This window comes from Tachyglossus aculeatus, chromosome 2 (assembly GCF_015852505.1).
Source record: "Tachyglossus aculeatus isolate mTacAcu1 chromosome 2, mTacAcu1.pri, whole genome shotgun sequence".
In the NCBI taxonomy this organism is placed as follows: domain Eukaryota; kingdom Metazoa; phylum Chordata; class Mammalia; order Monotremata; family Tachyglossidae; genus Tachyglossus; species Tachyglossus aculeatus.
Window position 1 is genome coordinate 41,587,096 of NC_052067.1, and position 20,851 is coordinate 41,607,946.

The window sequence follows — 20,851 nt, forward strand, 5'->3', positions numbered from 1 at the left end:
GCCAATAATGCACTAAACACCGGGACGGATGCAGTATTATCAGGCTGGACGCAACCCCTGGCCCAGAAAGGGCTCACAGTCTATGGGGGAGGGAGATGGGGGATTGAGTCCCCATTTTATAGATAAGGCCCAGAGAAGTCAAGTGACTTGCCCCACGTCGCACAGCAGGTGAGAAGCGGAGCTGGGACTGGAACCTGGCTCCTCTGCCCCAGGCCTGAGCTCTTTCCATTATGTCACGCTGCTTCTCTGCAGGATTACAGGACACAGAGTTATATAAAAAATACCAAAGACTGTGAAAGATCTGTTTCACTGCTACCAGACAGGAAAGCATAATTTACAAGTTATATTCCGTTAAAAAAAAAAAAGGGGGGGGGGGGACCCACTGGGGATAGAGCTTTCAGGGAAGTCAGAGGGGGCGGCGGGGGCGGAGTATGTACTGAAACCGGTAGTCACGTCCACACAGGGTGCGCAAACTGATTAATCCAAGCTCTATTACTCCATAATCAAAGTAGAAGAAATGGAGCTGCCTGAGGGCACCCAGGGTTTCTCTAATCATTCTCCTGCCTTGTCTGTGGCACTGCTGCTCCTTGGAATAGCAATGAAATCCAACTGTGAATCAATCAATCAATCATATTTATTGAGCCCTATGTGCAGAGCACTGTATTAAGCGCTTGGGAAGTACAAGTTGGCAACATATAGAGACGGTCCCTACCCAACAATGGCTCACAGTCTAGACAGTGGGCTCACAGTCTAGAATGGATGAGAGCTCACCTCCTCCAGAAGGCCTTCCCAGACTGAGCCCCCTTTCTCCTCTCCTCCTCCTTCTCCCCACAGCACTTACATATATTTCTGCACATTTATTACTCTATTTATTTACTTGTACATATTTACTATTCTATTTGTTACTGATGTGCATATAGCTTTAATTCTATTTGTTCTGACGCTTTTGACACCTGTCTGCGTGCTTTGTTTTGCTGTCTGTCTCCCCCTTCTAGACTGTGAGCCCGTCGTGGGGTTGGAGGCCATCTCTAGATGTTGCCGACTGATACTTCCCAAGCGCTTAGTACAGGGCTCTGCACACAGTAAGTGCTCAATAAATATGACCGAATGAATGTGGAGGAGTTTGGCTCTGTCCAAACAGACGTCACTGATTTTCAAAAGGCGCACGTGCCAGCGATTCAACGCGGCTGCGTGGCTCACCATGGGCCCATGGCACTATTTCTGGGGGGTACGGCATGGTTCAACTTTGGGGGGGGGGGGGGGCCCAGGGTGGGCAGCGTTAAATCCACATTGGAGATTGGGGTGGCAAGAAAAGTCAATCGAATCAATCAGTTTTATTATTGAGTACTTCCTTTTTTTAACGGTATTTGTTAGGTACTCACTATGTGCCGGGCACTGTTCTAAACGCTGGGGTGGATATGGGCTAATCGGGTAGAGCCAAGCCCCTGTCCCACAGACGGCTTCAAAGTCTTAATCCCCATTTCTCAGACCCAGTAATCGAGACACGGAGACGTGAGGTGACTTTCCGAAGATCACACAGAGCAGACAAGTGGCGGAGTCGGGATGAGAACCCAGATCCTGCTCTCAGGCCCGAGCTCTGTCCATTAAGCCACCCTGCAGAGCACTGGACTAAGCGCTTAGGAGAGAACAACAGACTTTCTACCAACTCTGCTACACTGTACTGTCCCGAGCCCTTAGTACGACACCTGTCTACATGATTTTGACACCTATCGACATGTTTCGTTTGGTTGTCTGTCTCCCCTTTCTAGACCGTGAGCCCGCCGTTGGGTCGGGACCGTCTCTCTTTGTTGCCGGCTATAATAATAATAATAATGGCATTTATTAAGCGCTTACTAAGTGCAAAGCACTGTTCTAAGCACTGGGGAGTTTACAAGGTGATCAGGTTGTCCCACATGGGGCTCACAGTCTTAATCCCCATTTGACAGATGAGGGAACTGAGGCCCAGAGAAGTTAAGTGACTTGGCCTAAGTCACACAGCTGACAAATGGCGGAGCCGGGATTTGGACCCATGACCTCTGACTCCAAAGCCCGTGCTCTTTCCACTGAGCCACGCTGCTCCCCCCGCCCTTGTACTTCCCAAGCGCTCAGTACACTGCTCTGCACACAATAAGCGCTCAATAAATACCACCGAATGAGTGAATGCTCCATGCAGTAAGCGCTCAGTAAATACCACTGATTGACTGGTTCTAATCCCAGCTCTGCCACGTGTCTAGCGTGTGACCTTGGACAAGTCACTTCTTTGGGCATCAGTTCCCTCATCTGTAAAATATAAAACCTGCTCCCTCCTACTATGACTGTGAGCCTGTGTGGGACAGGGACTTTATCCAACCTGATTAACTTGTGTCTAACCCAGCACTTAGAATGGTGCTAGGCACATAGTAAGCACTTAAGTACCAAAATAATACTAATACCACGGTAAAGGGGGCCCATACACGCTTTCCACTGTCAAAAGACCGCTCACTGTGTTTATTCCAGCCAAAACCTGAGTGAGGACCTGTGCCATGGCATTATTATTTAGAGTGCATCTCTGAGTCAGAAAGACCCAGGTTCTAATTCCAGCTCCATCACCTGTCTGCTGAGTGGCCTTAGGTAAGTCACTTCCCTTCCTCTGTGCCTCCAGTTATCTCATCCGTAAAATGGGGACATTCGGGGGAAAATAGATCCACAGAGTCGCTATGAATCGGAAACAGCTCGACAGCACTTGATAATAATAATAAAACGGGGATAAAGACTGCAAGCCCCTTGTGGGACAGGGATTGTGTCCAACCTGATTAGCCCGTATCTGCCCAAGTGCTTACTATAGTGCCCGGGACATAGTAAGCGCTTAAGAAATACCATTAAAAAAGAAAAAATGTATATCTACAAGTTGCTCATTTTGACGTGGCAGATTCTGCATTGTTTTGAGCTCTCCGGGGGGGCCGATGATAATAATCATCATAATAATAGGGATGATGGCATCGGTTAAGCGCTTACTATGTGCGAAGCACGGTTCCCGATGAGACCGTGCTGCTTTGTGTTCGGTCTAGGCTGGGGGAGGCTTCCTCCTGAGGGGTGGACCAAGGAAGGAGCTGGAACGCTGAGATTATGGCTTTCCAGAACTACGCTTCCCAAATGAATTTTGGTGGACAACAGGAAAGGGCTGGAATTCTGAGATTACGCCTTCCCAAGACCACACTTCCTTCGGTCAGCTCTATGCATCGCTGGGACTGGGGTAAGAAGCGCCCATTCTCAACACGGTAGACCGGTGAGGGGGCTCGCCCGTGAGCGTACTCGTTGGACGCGCAGCACACATTCAGCCCTGAGGCATTTAAAAGAGCAAGTGTGACTGTGGGGTTTCAAAGTGGGAGCCGGAGCATGCAGGAACGATGGACGGATGGGAAGCTTTGGATGAGGCTTATATCGTGGCTTAGTGGAAAGAGCCCGGGCTTGGGAGTCGGAGGTCGTGGGTTCGAATCCCGGCCCCACCACCTGTCAGCTGTGTGACTTTGCAAGTCACTTCTCTGTGCCTCAGTTACCTCACCTGTAAAAACGGGGTTTAAGACTGTGAGGCCCACGTGGGACAAACTAATGACCTTTATCTACCCCAGCGCTTAGAACAGTGCGTGGCACATAGTAAGAGCTTAACAAATACCATCATTATTCTATCGAGCATAGGAAAGCAGCATGGCCTAGTGGAAAGAGCCTGGGCCTTGGAGGACCTGGGTTCTAATCCTGGCTCTGCTACTTACTGCTGTATGACCTCGGGCAAGTCGCTTCACTTCTCTGGGCCTTAGTTTCCCCCCCTCGGCAAGACGGGGATTCCATGCCCATCCTCCCTCCTACTTAAATCGGGAGACCCTTGTGGGACCTCGTTACCTTATCTAGTGCAGTGCTCGACATATAGTAAAAGTGCTTAACACCAACCATAAACCGTGGAAGTAAAATCGGGTAACGGCCTCATTCAAGGGACCAAGAAACAAATGGCCCTGTAGACGGGCACTGAATGAAGAAAAACATTCACCCAAAGTTTACATCCTGAGAGCCGTTCTTCAGAACCAGAGATGCTACAAGACGGTCCTCAACCGTAAGCTCGTTGTGGACTCTCCCAAGTGCCTAGCACACTGCTCGGCACACACTAAGTACACAATAACTACCAGTGATGACTTGCTAATGTTGTGAATCGATTGACTGCTGTGCTAAGATTTAAGGTTCAACGGTGGTTTTTGGACCCGGAGTTTACCGTTAGAGCACGTCCCACTGCCTCTGATGACAGAAATGGGCTTTCTGTAAGTTGCAATAAGTTGCAAGCGGGAGGTATTTGGGTTGAACGTAAAGGGGCAGTAATTCTGACACTGCATGGTGAAACACGTGGTTAAACAGAGCAATAGCAATAAATAGAAGCGTTCTTCAGTCTCAGAAGTAGGTAAGGCCCGGGAGGAGAGGACGCTGACTGGAAGGCTGAGAGTGAGTGATTGCCTCCAGCCCCGAAGCATGCATTCTGAGTACAAGGATAACACTATTTATCCTGCACCTAAAAAGTCAGACACTGGTCTAATCTCTTGGGAGGTTTCAGCAGAAGCAAAACCACACATCCCCTGCCCACAGACAGCTTACAATCTCGTGGCGGAGACGACTGTACAAAATCGTTGACAGAAGGTGGGCGCAGTGAGGAAGAACAGGGATAAAATGGTCGTCAAGCCAATACACCGGGGTGAAATAGCAGGACGAGTGGATTGAATGTTGAATGGCAGGTCCATAGACTCGTTCGGTACAGTGCTCTGCACACATTAAATGCTTAGTAAATACCACTGATGATGAAGAACAAGGGGTACAAAGTGGGAGAGCTGAGAGGATGGGACAGAGCAACGAGAATATATGTATATATGCTTGTACATATTTATTACTCTATTTATTTATTTATTTTATTTGTACATATCTATTCTATTTATTTTATTTTGTTAGTATGTTTGGTTTTGTTCTCTGTCTCCCCCTTTTAGACTGTGAGCCCACTGTTGGGTAGGGACTGTCTCTATATGTTGCCAATTTGTACTTCCCAAGCGCTTAGTACAGTGCTCTGCACATAGTAAGCGCTCAATAAATACGATTGATGATGATGATGATGAGAAGCTGCGTGGCCAAGTAGAAAGGGCCCGGGCCAGGGAGTAGGAGGACCTGGATTCTAATCCTGACTCTGTCTCACAACTTTCCTTTGCCTCCGTTTCCTCCTCTGTAAAATGAGGATTTAAATATCGGTTCTCCCACCTACCTAAGATTGTGAGCACCACAGAGTAAGGACTTAACGAATGTGACAATGATTACGATTAGTAGCTTGGAAGGAGGAAAGAGTAGCAGGTGAAGAGGGGCTGATACCTAAATTGATCAAAGTTGGAAGAGCCTAGAAATCGTTGATAAGATCTGGTTTCCGGCAGAGAGAGATGGACACTACCAGAGGTTTTTCACAAATGGAGAGACGTGTGCTTAAGGTCTTTTAGGAGCGAAAAGCTTGCTAATGATTAAAAACCTCGATGACGACACAGCTACTTGTGTAACTCTCTAGGGTGGGAGGGAACAAGACAGATGAAACTGCAGGGTTTTTTTTTCCCCTTCCCACTGGAGTTTATAGCAATAGTTTGGTACTCAGCTGCATTGTCAGAAAAAGTACCTTTGAGTTCAAACACTCAAAATCCAGTGAAATCACAATTCAGCAAGATCTCCCCATCTTTTTACTGTATCCTTGTCATTCTTGGATCACTCAAAGATCAAGAATTAGAACAAACTATAGAGGCCAGCGAGCAGCAGAGACAAAATCATCATTCAAATGAAGAACTCTGAATCTCAGACCCCAGAAATCAAGGAAAAATGCTTTGTTCCCCAGGCAATAATTTGAGAAAACAAACAGTGACAAGCAAGAAGGGTAAATAAGAACTCTTTCCCTTACAGCTTAGAAAATTGGAGCTCAAACAGATCCAACAAAAAAAGCCCTCTCAAAAGAAGGAAGATGCTGCATAATGAAATGCAGGCAAATGCACACTGTCCCAGATCAGTCTGTTTCTCCCCCCAGACATAACATAAACATATGAACGGTTCACAGAAAAGGATTTTGGCTTTTCTGCAGAACGCCAGACACGCGAGAACTTTCCTAACACCCATAACTGTCAAACAAAATGCAATTCATCTTTTCTATGACAGTGATCACCTTATCCCTTACAAAATGGGGGCTTTACTAGAGAGAGAGAGACGAAAGCCATCAGGAAGGCCTCAGACGGACTGGAGGATCGATGATCTAACAAAAAAAAAAAACAAAACAGAAATCCACAACCAAAGGCCCTAGGGAAACAAAGACTCTACGATACAACACGAGCCTCATATCCAGAAATACAGTTTCAGTCAACACTCCAAAGGGCCTGGCCCAGAGTATCTTTTCACAGGAGGAGGAAGGAGGCACGAGGCGCGGAAGACAAGGTGTGGGCCGTTGGGGGAACGCTGCGTTGCAGGTGCCCTCCTGGGGGGTGGGGGGGAGAGGGGCAAGAGCCCCCACAGCTGCTTAGTTTGCCCAGGTGAAGCCCCCCGGCCCTTCCTGGTGACTGCCCACACACGGCGGGTCCATCCCGCAAAGCCCACTTTGGCAAGCGGAGGAGGAGATGGCTCACGTCACCTCGGCGGGGCTTTAGCCTGGCAGCAGAGGGCAAGGACTGGCACCGCCACGTTGCTTCCGCCTCGGGGAACGTGCCTGCTTCCTGTTTTATCGGACCCTCCCGAGCGTTTAGTACGGTGCTCTGCACACAGTAAGCGCTCATATATGACTGACTCCAAGGAAGGCAGGTTAACTCAAAGCGGGGGTGGAATCATCCCCCTTAGGTGCCGTATCCACATGGCTCTTGGGGAGGGTCTGCCCGGGGTTGCCGAGGAAAGGACGCGAGGAGGCCAATTCGGCTTACATTTGGCCCCGTGGACTCCACACACCCTACAGCACGAGGGAGGACCGTTTGAAGGTAAACTGTAAAATCAATCGATGGTAATTACTGAGCGTTTTCTGTGTGCACAGCACTACACGAAGCGCTCGGAAGAGTACATTCCCCAGAGTCCGTAGACACAAGTTCCCCGCCCGAGTAAAGCTCACCGTCTGCACAATTCGATTCCCTCGGGCCCGGCCTCTGAGATGCGGATCGGCCAAGCCGTAGCGTGAGCCACCTGGCTAGCTCCATTACGAAAGCTTCGGCTGCCTTGCCGAAAAGGAAATACGGCCTCTTTCTGCGGTGGGACCGTGCCTGCTAATTGTGTTGCATTGTCTTCTCCCAGGCGCTTAGTACAGTCGCGCACAGTAAGCGCTCAATAGACACCACTGATGGACTGATTATCACAGCCAATCGGAGAAACGCCAAGGCAAACCTGAAAAGCATTACATGGCCAGAACTTAATAATAATAATAATAATCGTATTTGTTAAGCGCTTCCTATGTGCCAAGCACTGTTCTAAGTGCTGGGATAGATATAAAATAATCAGGTGCCCCACATGGGGCTCACAGTCTTAATCCCCATTTTACAGGTGAGATCACCGAGGCACAGACAAATCAAGTGGCTCGCCCAAGGCCACAGAGCAACAAAGGGCGGAGCCGTGATTGGAACCCACGTCCTCTGACTCCCAAACCTGTGCTTCTTCCGCTAAGCCATGCCGTTTCTGGGACCTGAGTACTTAATAAGCGCTTACTATGGGTCCCTCGCTGTACTAAGCTGGGGTGATAATAATAATTATGGTACTTATTGCAGCGCTTACTACGTGCCAAGCACTGTTCTAAGCGGGTAAGTTCACCAAGTGAGCATGGGGCTCACTCGGGGTCTTCCCGGGGAGCCAAGCTGAGGCTGGAAGGATGGCCGCGTTCAGGCTGGCGGAAGAAATCCCCGACCCTCTGTTGGAAGCGCTCACCCCCACTGACAGGTCTGGGGAGGGAGGCAGGAGGGGACATCCCGGAGGGCTCTCCGGCAGGGCTCGGAGCTCATTCACGCGGACCGCGCTTGGGCTTTAATCGAGCCATACCAGAGAGGCTGGGCACCATGCAATCCCCCTGCACCGTTATCGCTGTAGTCCAACTGGCTCCTACTCGCTTATGCTGCTGGCTCGTGCTGTACAGCGTGGCCTAGGGGAAAGAGCTCAGGACTGGAAGTCAAAGGACCTGGGCTCTGAGCCCAGCTTCGCCACTCACTTGACCGCTGGGTAACCCTGGGCAAATCACTTCACTTCTCTGGGCCTCAGTTTCCTCATCTGTAAAATGGGGGTTAAATTCTACTCCCTCCTACTGGGACTCTGAGCCCCATGTGGGACAGGATCTGTGTTCAACTCGTTGATCTTGTACCTACCCCAGCGCTTAGAACCGTGCTTGGCGGAGAGTAAGCACTTAACAAGTACCATTAATACGATTATTATTATATGTGAACCGCATGGCCCAAAAAATGGCCGAACTGGCCTCCTTCCCCGACACCCACTGACACAAGACACTGCAGAACCAGCAACCGTGTAGACTTCCCCAAGAGTTGGATAATTCAAGGTCCGCTCATCACAAGTCTACAGTCAACTGTTGGGCAGAGTGGAGCAGTATTTCACTGGGCAGCTAAAAAAAAAATCAAATGGGATCTCTCTGGGTTATTTCTTCTGTCACTCTGCAGTCTTACGACCCCTGTGAAGGTTCAACCTGCTTCACTGCCCCCTCATTCCTCCAGGAAAACAAATGGGGGGCGGGATTGCCATAATTACCATAGTAGTAGATATCCTTTGTCTAGTCCAGGAGTTGCTAATGAAGACTTTAAAACGCAGGGAAGATAAGCACACAGTGGGGACTCAGTAAATGTTATTGATTGGCTACAGGCATTTAATCTAGGAACCAACATAGAGAAAAGGATATTTTTCCTCTTCCAGAACAGCTGCCACACAGCTCTAGCATCCTCAACCTTCTGGGAACTTCTCTATGACCCTCTAGGGGACCCTGACCCACTTCAAGAGCGCTAAAAAAAAAACCCTGACAAAAACAAACTACCTGCAGCATTTCGCTACTGTAGGTGACCCAGGAAAGCTAGTTGAGGTAGCCGCACACAGCAACAAAACAAAAGCTGGCTTGCTTGGAATCATTCCAAAATGATCTCTCAGAAAATGCCTTCGCCTGACAGTCAGAATGGGAATGGAAAAAAAATGTGAGAATCCCATCAAAGACGGGGACCACCCCAACCACCATCATACCGTTTCTAGGCCTTGTAAGCAACCTATCTCTAAAGCATCAAAACTGTGCATGCGGGCGCATGCACCCACACAGAAAAGGACAAGAAGTTTGGGAATTTTTGAGTATCTTCATCCCTGAATAATAGACTCACAAAGATTCTGACTAAATCCTAATGCTGACTTCCTTTCTTTCTCTCTGTGCAGGGACTAGCAAATAACTGTCTTATCAGACACACCGGTAATTCTCAGATCTACAATACGATTGACTCCTGAAAACTGACTTACACTGAAACTTTATGAATCGTAACCCGTTTTCTAATAGGTCATTTCGGGTAATTCCCAAAATGAACCTAAAATTTCAGGCTCGACTCTAGACGAGTAATAACTGTGAGCGTATTCCTGCTGAGCCAGACTCAGTCGCCAACTTTTTCTTCATGGGACGTGAATTTCAGCCCCCCGGCCTGGGGCTCTGTCGGCCACCTATCCTCTTCTGGAAAGTGGAGGCCAAAACCTCTCCACCTCTGCCTGCCCTGAATCAATCGGCGGCATTTATTGAGCGCCTACTGTGTGCAGAGCACCATACTAAATGCTTGGGAGGGTCCAACAGAAAAGAGTCAGTAGACGCGTTCCCTGGAGAGGGACTAGAGGCCACACCCTTGGGGTTTAGCTCAGGCTAGAGAGTTTTTTTTTTTGTTTTGCCTTTTTTATGGTATTTGTTAAGCGCTAAGCACGGGGATAGATATGAGGTAATCGGGTTGGACACGGTCCATGTCCCACGTGGGGCTCACAGTCAATCCCCATTTCACAGATGAGGTCACGGAGGCCCAGACAAGTTAAGTGACTCGTTCAAGGTCACGCAGCAGAGATGTGGTGGAGCCAGGTTTAGAATCCAGATCCTTTTGATTCCCAGGCCCCTGGTCTGCCCACTGGGCCAGGCTGCTTCTCCCACAGTTCTCCTAAACAGCTGTGTTTTGGCTTGTGCAGGCAGGACTCCAACAAGATCTCTGGTAGGGGTTGGGGGCTCGTGCCCTGGAATATCAGGTCCAGGCCTGGTGTTGAGCCTCATTTGAGTGTCTGGGTCCCTCTGACTGGGGGAAACCTTTAACCGATCAACGGTATTGGTATTTAGTGAGCATTTACTAGGTGCAGACCACTGTACTAAGCGCTTTGGAGAGTTCATTACAACAGAATTAGCAGACACTCTCCCTGCCCATAATGAGCTTACAAGTTCCAAGGAGAAAAGATGGTCAGATCAAACAAGGTACCTCTACTTAGATGGAGCAGATTCTTATTTTGCAGCTGCATCTTTATTTTATTTTATTTTTTTTGGAGTTGCTTTGTTGTTCAAGTTAAGGGCAACAGGTAAAAACATTTTCCTGTGATCTGTCCTGGCTCGGGGGCACTCTGCCACTAAGAATACGTAATAATCAAAACAACAAAACCTGAAGTTTACACTCAACTCAAAGGTGATTGCTAGATGGCGAAACTCCTTTGCTCTTTAGTCACTACTCCATTAATTCGGGAGCGCTACTGAAACAAGGTGACGTTTGAGAAACGGGGAGCTGAGGTGCTAATAATAATTCCCTTTCAACCACTTATACAAAATGGGACTGAAACAAGGTGAACGTTTGAGAAACACGGGGCTGAAGTGCTAATAATAATTCCCTTTCAACCACTTGTACAAAATGCGACTGAAGCAAGGTGAACGTTTGAGAAACAGGGGGCTGAAGTGCTAATAATAATTCCCTTTCAACCGCTTGTACAAAATGAGCCCGTTTACATGATCACCGTTTCCCTTGCGTTGCACGCAAGAAAGGGATCGGTTACCGGTTTGAAATGCCATCGCGAAGCAAGGCAAAGAGCACTGGAAGTTTTCTGGAAAAGAAAGGAAGCCGATGACTGGGAGACTACCGATGACCTGATGCGGCATCCGGAGAAAAATCAATCGACGGTACTTACTGAGCGCAGAACACTGGACTCGTCACCTGCGTAAGGACAATACAGTCTGTGAAACCCACACGCTCCCACAAAGTTTATCCCTTCATTATGGCGTTCCCCAAAACTCCAGCGACGGGGTGCGGGAGTACAAAAATAACTGCCCACTCGGCGCACCATCGGTCTGTCCGGCAGATGGATACCTTCGGGCCCATGATGCTACCAGTCCACGTCCCCTTGGGCTCGCTTCAGGTGAAACTATCCCAGAACGGCTTGGCCAATACCAGTCGATGGTCCGTACCAGTCGAGGCTAGCGACGGAGACCTGACAACTAGGGACCTTAGTATATCCCATGGGGTCTAGGGGTGGGCCCCGGTTCAAAAGGAAGACTCCCGAGGACTCTCGACCAACTCTGCCTCTTAAACACCTTCTAAATCTGGGTCAAACCAAAAACGCCCTATTTTGGAGGAGGCACGTGTGCCCTCATTTTACGGTTGGCGCCTAACGCCTCTACCGAGGTGAGGAAAGCGAGAGGAGATAGTTGGCGGGGGCTGAAGGTCAGTGACTTGGGGGGGGGAGGGGGTGAATGGCCAGTTGAAAAATCTGGAACTGACGCTTCTATTACACCCACACCCCACAATTCACTATAAAAAGTACATGATTCAAAATGCCGCGGAAGTAATTAGCCTAGCTACTGAAAAATCTTCTAGTAAAAAGAAGTAAACTTGAACATGTATGGCTCTTCTGGGAGTGCACAACACAGAGGGCGGGGGAGAAACCTCACTAGGCCCAGCCCACCACCATTTCCAGTGTTAATGGCAAAAGGGCACTTCTCTCTTTTTTTTTTTATGGCATTCTCTAAGCACTTATTAAGTGCCAAGCACTGGAGTAGGTACAAGTTAGTCAAGCTTGATCCAGTCCACGTTCCAAGTGGGGGCTCACAGTCTTCGTCCCCATTTTACAGATGAGATCACTGGGGCCCAGAGAAGTGACTTGCCCAAGGGCACCGAGCAGACAAACGGCAGAGTCCGGATTAGATCCCAGGTCCTTCCCACTTCCAGGCCCGGGCACCATCCATTAGGCCACGCTGCTCCTCAGGCAGACAGTATCTCTCCACAACACCGTCTTTCCAGGAAGCGTGCCGGACACGGCTGGGACAAGTCACTCGGGCATAAACCACTTATTTGAAGCAAAACGGTCACCACGCTGGCAGAATCCCACAGAGCCTCAGGGCGGGTCCAACAGAAAATACTGGAAGCCCAGGTCACGCCGCACAGATTACGTTAAGGGGCCCAGGCGTCGAGGCTGCGATCCCAAAGTGCAAGGGGGCCTGCCACAAGACCACCGATTCCGCCCCCTCACTAGAGACATACGGCCTAGATCCGGCCGGCACAGCCCCTCTGGACAGGGAAGACGGCCCCCGCTTCATCCCAGACCTGGAGGCGATCCTGAGGAGGCGGCAGCAGACGACGTTTCAATAATCTCATCGTGCCTCCTAGCACGATGAGACGAAGTGGCGCGCGTACCAACGCTTCAGGGAGTCACCGCAGTCGGCTCCGTGAAAACCGGCAAGCCGCCTGTACCCACTGGCACATACCCGCTTGGCGCTACAAGCACAAGGAGGCACACCCTGCTGCTTCACTGACACGGTCGTCTCCTGGTTCTCCTCCTCCTCTCTGGCCGTTCATTCTCAGTCTCCTTCACCGACTCCTCCTCTGTCTCCCACCCCTAACTGTGGGGGCCCCTCAAGGCTCAGTTGTGGGTCCCCTTCTATCCTCCAGCTACAACCACTCCCTTGGAGAACTCACTCGCCCCCATGGCTTCGACAACCTCCTGTATGTGGATGATTCCCAAATCTACATCTCCAGCCCTCATCTCTCTCCCTTTCTGCAATTCTGACATTGCCTCCTGCCTTCAAGACATCTCTACTTGGATGTCCCGCTGACACCCCGTACTTAACGTGTCCAAAATGGAACTCATCTTTCCCCCCAAACCCTGCCCTCCCCCTTATTCCGCCTTCACCGAAGATGCCACTACCCTCCGCCCTGTCTATCAAGCCCATAACTTCAGCGTTACTCTCGACTCCTCACTCTCATTCAGCCCACCTATTCAACCCATCACCAAATCGTGCCAGTTCAACTTTCACAACCTTCCTAAAATCTGCCCTTTCCGATCCAAACTGCCACTGTGTTTTTTCAAGCCCTTATCCTATCGGGCCTCGAGGACTGTATCGGCCTCCAGGCTCTCCCCACTTTAGTCCATACGCCCACTCTGCTGCCCGGATCATTTTGCTACAAAAACGTTCAATCCCGTTTCCCCATTCCTCAAGAACCTCCATCGGTTGCCCATCCACCTCCGCTTCAAAGAGAAACTCCTTATCATCGCTTTACAGTATGTTCTCCCACCTCACCTTGGTATTCTCTTACTACGACCCAGCTTGCACACTCTGCTCCACTAATGCCCACCTACTCACTGTACCTCGATCCCATCTTCCTCACTGCCGACTTCTCCCCCACATTCTGCCTCTGGCTTGGAATGCCCTCCCTCCTCAAATCCGCCAAACAATTACTCTCCCCCTCTTCAAAGCCTTACTGAAGGCACATCTCCTCCAAGAGGCCTTCCCCGACTAAGCCCTCATTTCCTCCTTTTCCACTCCCTTCTATGTGGCCTGATTTCCTCCCTTTATTCACTCCTCCTTCAGCCCCTTAGCAAAGAACAGTGTTTGAGACCTAGTAAGTTCTTAATGGATACCATAAAAAATCCAGAATTTATTTATTTATATTAATGTCTGCCTCCCCCTCTGGACCGTGGGCTGTTGTAAGCAGGGGACCTATCTACCAACTCTGTCATACTGTACTCTCCCGAGCGCTTAGTACAATGCTCTGCATCGTAGGTGCTCAGTAAATATGACTGATTAGAACCCAGGTCCTTCTGACTCCTGGGCCCACGTTCGATCCACTAGGCCACTCTGCTTCTCGGCCAGAGAGCGCTCTGCTCACATATGACTGGATCCTAGAAGCACACCCCAAAGGAAACGCACCAACGATTGTAGACCGCTTCTCCAAATCCACCCAGTCCAGCTTCATGGACTGACAAGCCTACAGAAAACTGGATCAGCCTACAGCGTGGAAATCAGAGCCACAACCGAAAAGTCTACAGTGGCAACAGAGCTCAACCTTTCCACACAATTCCGTCTCTCAACACGCTAACCGAGGACGCGACGGTAGACCAAGAAGCCGAAAACCCAATCGGGGAGCCCAGCCAAGGGAGACCGTCAGACCGAGTACCCGCAGACGGGGATATCAGGCTCCGAGCCGAAAGGAAAACCTCTCTGCGCCCGAGTGTGCCGCTGTTCCTGCTTCCTGAGGGCTGGGAATCCCCGACTCGCCACAGACGGCTCCTCGTGCAATTCCATCTCGGTATCGCTCACGGCCTTCACTCGACGCCGAATGGCGAGACCGGGGCAGAAAGTGAGGTCCGAGAATGAAGTCAACCTCCCGGGCACTGGAGCCCTTTAAACAGCTGCATTAGAGGAGCCACGGGAGGGGAACGGGTGACAGGGGGGTCCCCTAAACAGCTGCACTCTGAAATCGTGAAACCCAAAGTAAGGATGACAGAGAAAATGGTTCAAGGGCCCGGTGCGACAGAGCCTCAGGCAATACTGGAATCCCAGTTCCGGACCGGGACAACGGAGAAGCAGGATGGTCTGAGGGAAAGAGCACGGGCCTGGACCGCGAGTCTGAGCACCTGGGTTCTCCTCCCGGCTCTGCCCCTCACCTCCCGTGTGACCTTGGGCAACACACACTGTCCTTTGGGTTCCTAATTTGCCGAATGAGGATTAGACGGCGGCTCCCCCTCCTACTCGGACTGGGAATCTCACGCGAGATGGGGGCTGCTTCCGACCTGATCACCTTCCATCCATCTTACCACAGCACTTAGGACGGGGCTAGGTACATTCATTCATTCATTCAATTGTATTTATTGAGCACTTACCATGTGCAGAGCACTGTACTAAGCACTTGGGAAGCACAAGTCGGCAAAGTATATATAAGTGCCTCAACAGATATCACGTTTGCTACTGCTGCAAATAGACCACTATGGCACACTAAGATCAAGAAGAGAATGGCTCTTTTCGAGCAGATGCTCTGTAATGATAGGAGGAGTCACAGAGTAAGAGTGAACATTCATTTGTTCATATTTATTGAGCGCTGTGTGCAGAGCACTGTACTGAGCGCTTGGGAAGTACAAGTCAGCAACACATAGAGACTGTCCCCACCCAACAGAACTGGGAGTTTCAAATGACAAAAATGACAGAGCCCAACCACAACCACAAATACCACAACCACGGACAGTCACTGCAGGCCCAAGATGGTCAAGACTGTAAATCCCACGTAGACCTTTTCAACCAGATATGTACCCCAGAGGTGAATTTCACCAACAGTGGTGTGTTCTTCGACCACAGAGGACATGACAACATATAGCCCCCTAGGCTGCAAACTTGCTGTGCGTGGGCGGGTAACGTATCTACCGACTCTGTCGTACTGTACTCTCCCAAGCGCTTGGTACAGTGTTCTGCACACAGCGTGTGCTCGATAAATACCATTGATGATATGGTGAGTGCTACTGATCTTCACTCACAAGACCTGTGATCCGGGTACTAGAGTTATCGATAAATGAGTTTAATGATTTTTTTCCACAACATCATGGTCCAGGGTATCCTGGTCTTGATCGAGCCCACTTTTACACCAAAAAACTCTTTAACACCAGAGGTATTTCTACGGTTATCTACCATTACAACAGCCGATGACACAATGATGCCTAGTTTGAGTGCAGATTCTCCGCCTCTTCCTCCCCCGAAAATTTGTATTTCTAAGAAACGCGGACCAAGGGGTCGCCAATAGGAAAAAGCAAAAACCAAAACCCAAAAAGGAGTAACTTCCGATATAGCCAGGGAATTCAAGGCACGCCAGAGAAGCGGACGAGTGACTTGGTGGAAACGGTTGCCTTAGGTCAACAGGCACGTCCCTTAATGGAACCCTAATCGATCGACGGTACTCCCGAGCGCTTAAGAGGACAGAGCACTAGAGCAGGCAGATGTGATCCCTGCCCTCAAGGAGCTTGCAAGTCACTTCTCTGTGCCTCAGTTCCCTCATCTGTAAAATGGGGATTAAGACTGTGAGCCCCACGTGGGACAACCTGATCGCCTTGTATCCCCCCAGCGCTTAGAACAGTGCTTTGTACATAGTAAGCGCTTACAAATACCATCATCATTATTATTATTATTATTATTAGAAATCAAAGTACACTGTCCACCCAAGGTGGGGGGTGGGGAGAAGAATTGGGCACCGACAGCTTCAGGCCAATTTGAGGGAGGCTGACGGCTTCTAACGATGTGGGCCTGTGGTGTTTGTGGAGGGTGGGCCCGGCGGCCTTTAATCTCAGTATTTCCTACTTCCTACACACTTGTCATCCTTCGGCCGCCAGAACCCCGCGATCCGGCCCCCAGCCCTCCCCTAAAGGCAGCTGTGCTTGACCTTCCTTCTTGGGGGTCGGGGGCTTCAAGGAACAAACATGAACCGTGCCTACCCACCCACTTATCCATCCATCAGTGGTAACTGGTGAGCCCTTACTGGATGCAGAGCTCGGACTTGCGGGATTCCCGGCGCACACGGGCGTCTCTGTCAACATGCTGACCCGCCCGGAGCCAACCAAAGGAATCCCAGATCCAAGAGGCCACTGAATCAAACACAGTTTCTCTGAAAGAGTGGGGTGTGGAGGAGGGTAAGTGGTGTGCGTCCGCCCCTCATCACAAAATTCAGTTACGCTCTCTACTCTTAATGTCCCGCTAAATCCTCCCTGTATTCTACTGTCGCAGAATTTCTCATGTTTCCTCATCTAGGAAATGCCCATAGAGTACTTGGGTTGAAGGAAGCCGCGGCGGACACCAGACCCTTCATCCGGCACTTCGCCCAACGCCCCTGAAAAGGGTGGCGGGGGTGACGGGAAGAGGATGATCTGTTTAGAGTCAGGAGGAGAGGGGGCAAGAGGAGGAACAGAAACATCATCATCCTCATCTTTCCCATGCCTTCCCCCAAGGGAGGAACGGCAAATGGAAATGAGAGGGCGGCAACCAGGGAGATATTGATGAAGGGGGGAGAGGGGGCATGAAGAGGACAGCAGGCTGAACTGGAGGGTTGTGCTAACAGGCCACATAAGGGAGCTCCAGAGAGAGACGGCTCCTGGAAAGCCTTCATACAAGCCCGCTGCCCTCCCTTTAACAAATGCCGACTTACCTCCTGGGTGAAATCTGAACACGGTACGCTCCCACCCACCGGGATGAAATTTCTCACCGGGGGACCCTGGAACTGCGACTGACTATTTTCAAACAGGACTTTACAAGGGCATAAACTAACAAGGGTCAGTGGAGAAACTTGTTGGCCTAAGGATGGAAAAAAAAAGCAAGATCTGGGTCGGGGGGGGGAGAAGGGGGATCGGGGCGGGTCCCATACCGAAATTAGGCATAACTGGAGCGGGTTATGGAAATGACTTCTGAAAGCCTCTAGCCTACAGAATAGTTGCTTTAAAAAAAAAACCCCAAAACCAAGATACTAGTACTCAGTTAAATCTTCCTATCCAACAGACGATCACTCTCCCCACCTTCAAAGACTTATGGAAGGCACATCTCCTTTCATTCATTCATTCAATTGCATTTATTGAGCGCTTACTGTGTGCAGAGCACTGTACTAAGCGTTTGGGAAGTACAAGTTGGCAACATAAAGAGAGGGTCCCTACCCAACAACGGGCTCACAGTCTCCTCCAGGTGGCCTTCCCCAAGTAAATCTTCATTTTCTCTTCTCTCACTCCCTTCTGCATCGCCCTTGCGCCTTCTATTCACTCTGCCCTCAGCCCCACAGGACTTATGAGTACCCAGCCATAATTTATTTATATTGCCGTCTGGTCCCCGCCCCACCCCCCCAAGCTTGTGGGCAAGGGAACATGTCAACCAACTCTTATGCGGTACTCTTCCAGGTGCTTAGTATGGCACTCTGCACAGAGTAAGCGCTCAATAAACATGACTGATTGATTAAAAAATCCTGTGGCGATTAAAACGCAGTAGAGCCCACACCCTGAACCGCCATCCTACACGTTCACTTTCAAAAAGCAAATGGCTCTATAATCTGAATTTAATAAAATAACGTGTGGGACTTATTTTTCAAAGATCTTCCCCAGACTAAGGTTATTTTTCAGTTGTGAGGAATTTTGTCCTAAATCTAAGAGGCTTGCATGAGAAACCCCAGCTATTCCAACAGCATTACCGAATACCACCAAACTGGCGGGATCAAAAGACTCTCACTGGAACCAAATACTTTCAGGATACCCCTCACCTACTAACAATGTCCTTTCACTCATCTGATTATAACGCCAACCATTATGACAAACTTTTCTTTGATCCAGGTTCTAATTTTCCAACAGTCCCCCGGTAGTTTATCCATCAAACTGCTTTGACTCATATTTGTCTTTCCCTGCAACGCATCACGTCTGGCAGGCAATTAGCAAATCTTTGGGAAATAAAGACCTGCTTTCACCTGATGAAAATCAGTCTCGAATCCAACAATGCTACCTATCTACACAAACTTGGAAAGAAGAGTTAGTATGGCACTTACTGTTTTCCCTGTGCCAAGTATTGTGCAGAAATTCTCAGACTGCAACAAGGTAATCACATCTGACCCCCTAGCTGTCCCATACAGGGCTCGCAGTTACAGGACACATTCCCACTGTGCCTAAAGCGGCGCTATGTAATGAATTTTCCACTAGAGTATTCCTGGAAAGGATTAGAGGAAGTTTTTGGGAAGCCTAGTCTTCATCACAGAGTGTCGGTTTTCAAGTCTGTCATGCGATCTAGGGGAAATACTTTTAGAGCTTAGTGGATGTTGATTTTTTTGTTGTTGTTTAAATTCCTTCACCCAAACTTCCACATCTGGAGAATACAGCAGCCGCACCTCATCGCACTGTGAAGACTATCCCAAAAATCAGAAGGCAGTCCCCGATTTCATTTCCACTCTCCCCAGTGAAATCATTCATTCATTCATTCGTATTTACTGAGCGTTTACTGTGTGCAGAGCACTGTACTAAGCGCTTGGGAAGTACAAGTCGGCAACATATAGAGACGGTCCCTAGCCAACCACGGGCTCACAGTCCAGAAGGATCAAAGGCCACTTTTAGCAACGTCCGTATACCTCGATTTTCATCCTCCCCTTCCCCATTTTTCCACTCTCTCCTACCTCCACAATCACCTCCCGCCCTTTCTTCTCCTCCGTAATCGGAGACCTCATGCATCTTCCTGTCTCCCCCGTTAAAGGATAAACTCCTCAAAGGCAGGGATGGTATCTTCTCCCATGGGCTCAGCACCCCGAACGCTATTCACTGGTCCCCCCTGAAAGCAGGGTTGCGTTAATGCGGCAGGCTACAATTGCTCCTTAAAAGCAGACGCCGTACTCGGAGAGCACCCAAGCTTCCGAAGGCATTGGTCAATGTTTTGGAGCATAGCTGGCACCTTGATGGTTTTTGGCCACCCTTAATGGCCAAGCGAGACCGCAGCTGCCCAGCTCTGGGCGGTGGGAGAGAACTAGGTGTCATTAGCAGGGTTTTGTCTGGGCAACATCAGATACCCCGTACGTTCCACACCCAACGCTTGTCCTCAGCGGTGTCGCCGACGGGGAAGGGTCGGAGGAGTTTGGAGGCCTTCCCTGGCCCCTGAACGCTCGTCACGAAAGGCTTTCCAAGAAATGGCCAATATTATTAGCAACCGAGCGGAGCATTCGAACGCAAACAAATGGACAGAATTTACAGGGTCTGCGACTGCTACGGCCTTACGGTTTGCCTGCGCCGCAAGACGTCAACACCGTGATCTGGGACGCTCCCGCTCACTGAAGAGAAATTCTTCCAATATGATTTATTTCATTCTCTGTTCCCCCGTCCAGAGAGATACGGACGACCCAGACTGTAAGACCGTAGAGGGCCAGAAGACCCCAGGAGGCTTGACTTTCAACTGCCCATCTCCTGTCAGGAAAAAGCTTTCCCCTAAAAAGTTTTGCCACGGGATGTAATTCGCCACAGTGGAATGACGGAGTCAGGAAAAAAAAAAAGGCACTACTCCACACTGGAGGCTCGCATCCTAGACAAGGCGCTTTTAAAAAGAGGGAAACTGACGGACTGAGATTATGCGCTTGGAGGAAAATGCTTTTCTCTCCTAGAAACTATTGGATCAAACAAAAAAGCAGCACGTTTGCCGGTCGAAAGAATATCTGGCGAAGGAATCGTCGCACAGAGCGCCAGGTGTGGAATCCACACACAGACAGGCATTTGAATGACACCCAAAACAAGTTTTGCTATAGAATAGATTTCCTAGAACTCAGTCGTATCACCAACCTTTCGAGAATGCAACCTACAATACGCGAGTGGACCTGAAGCCTATAAAAACAAACAGCCAGACTAACTCCGCTTGCAGGAAATGGAAACTGGAGGGCCCACATTCGAGAGCTGCTAAACATCCCTAAACTTCAAAGGGCTTAGATCAAATTCTTCCAAGATTTTCTGAAGCAAACAGATCAAGCAGGCGGTAGGAGAGGGACACTTGCTCCCGCTGCTCTTTAACCGTGACGGGACTTTGGTGCAACCACCCCGAGGGACGTCAAACTGGAAGGGTGCC

At 49.7% G+C, this 20,851-nt stretch overlaps 1 protein-coding gene across 4 annotated transcripts in view; it reads right to left on the reverse strand.

The window, feature by feature from the left end:
• UBP1 (upstream binding protein 1) overlaps positions 1–20,851 on the reverse strand; it is a 65,454-nt gene that overhangs the window by 39,796 nt on the left and 4,807 nt on the right. The gene's annotated exons all lie outside the window — the stretch shown is intronic.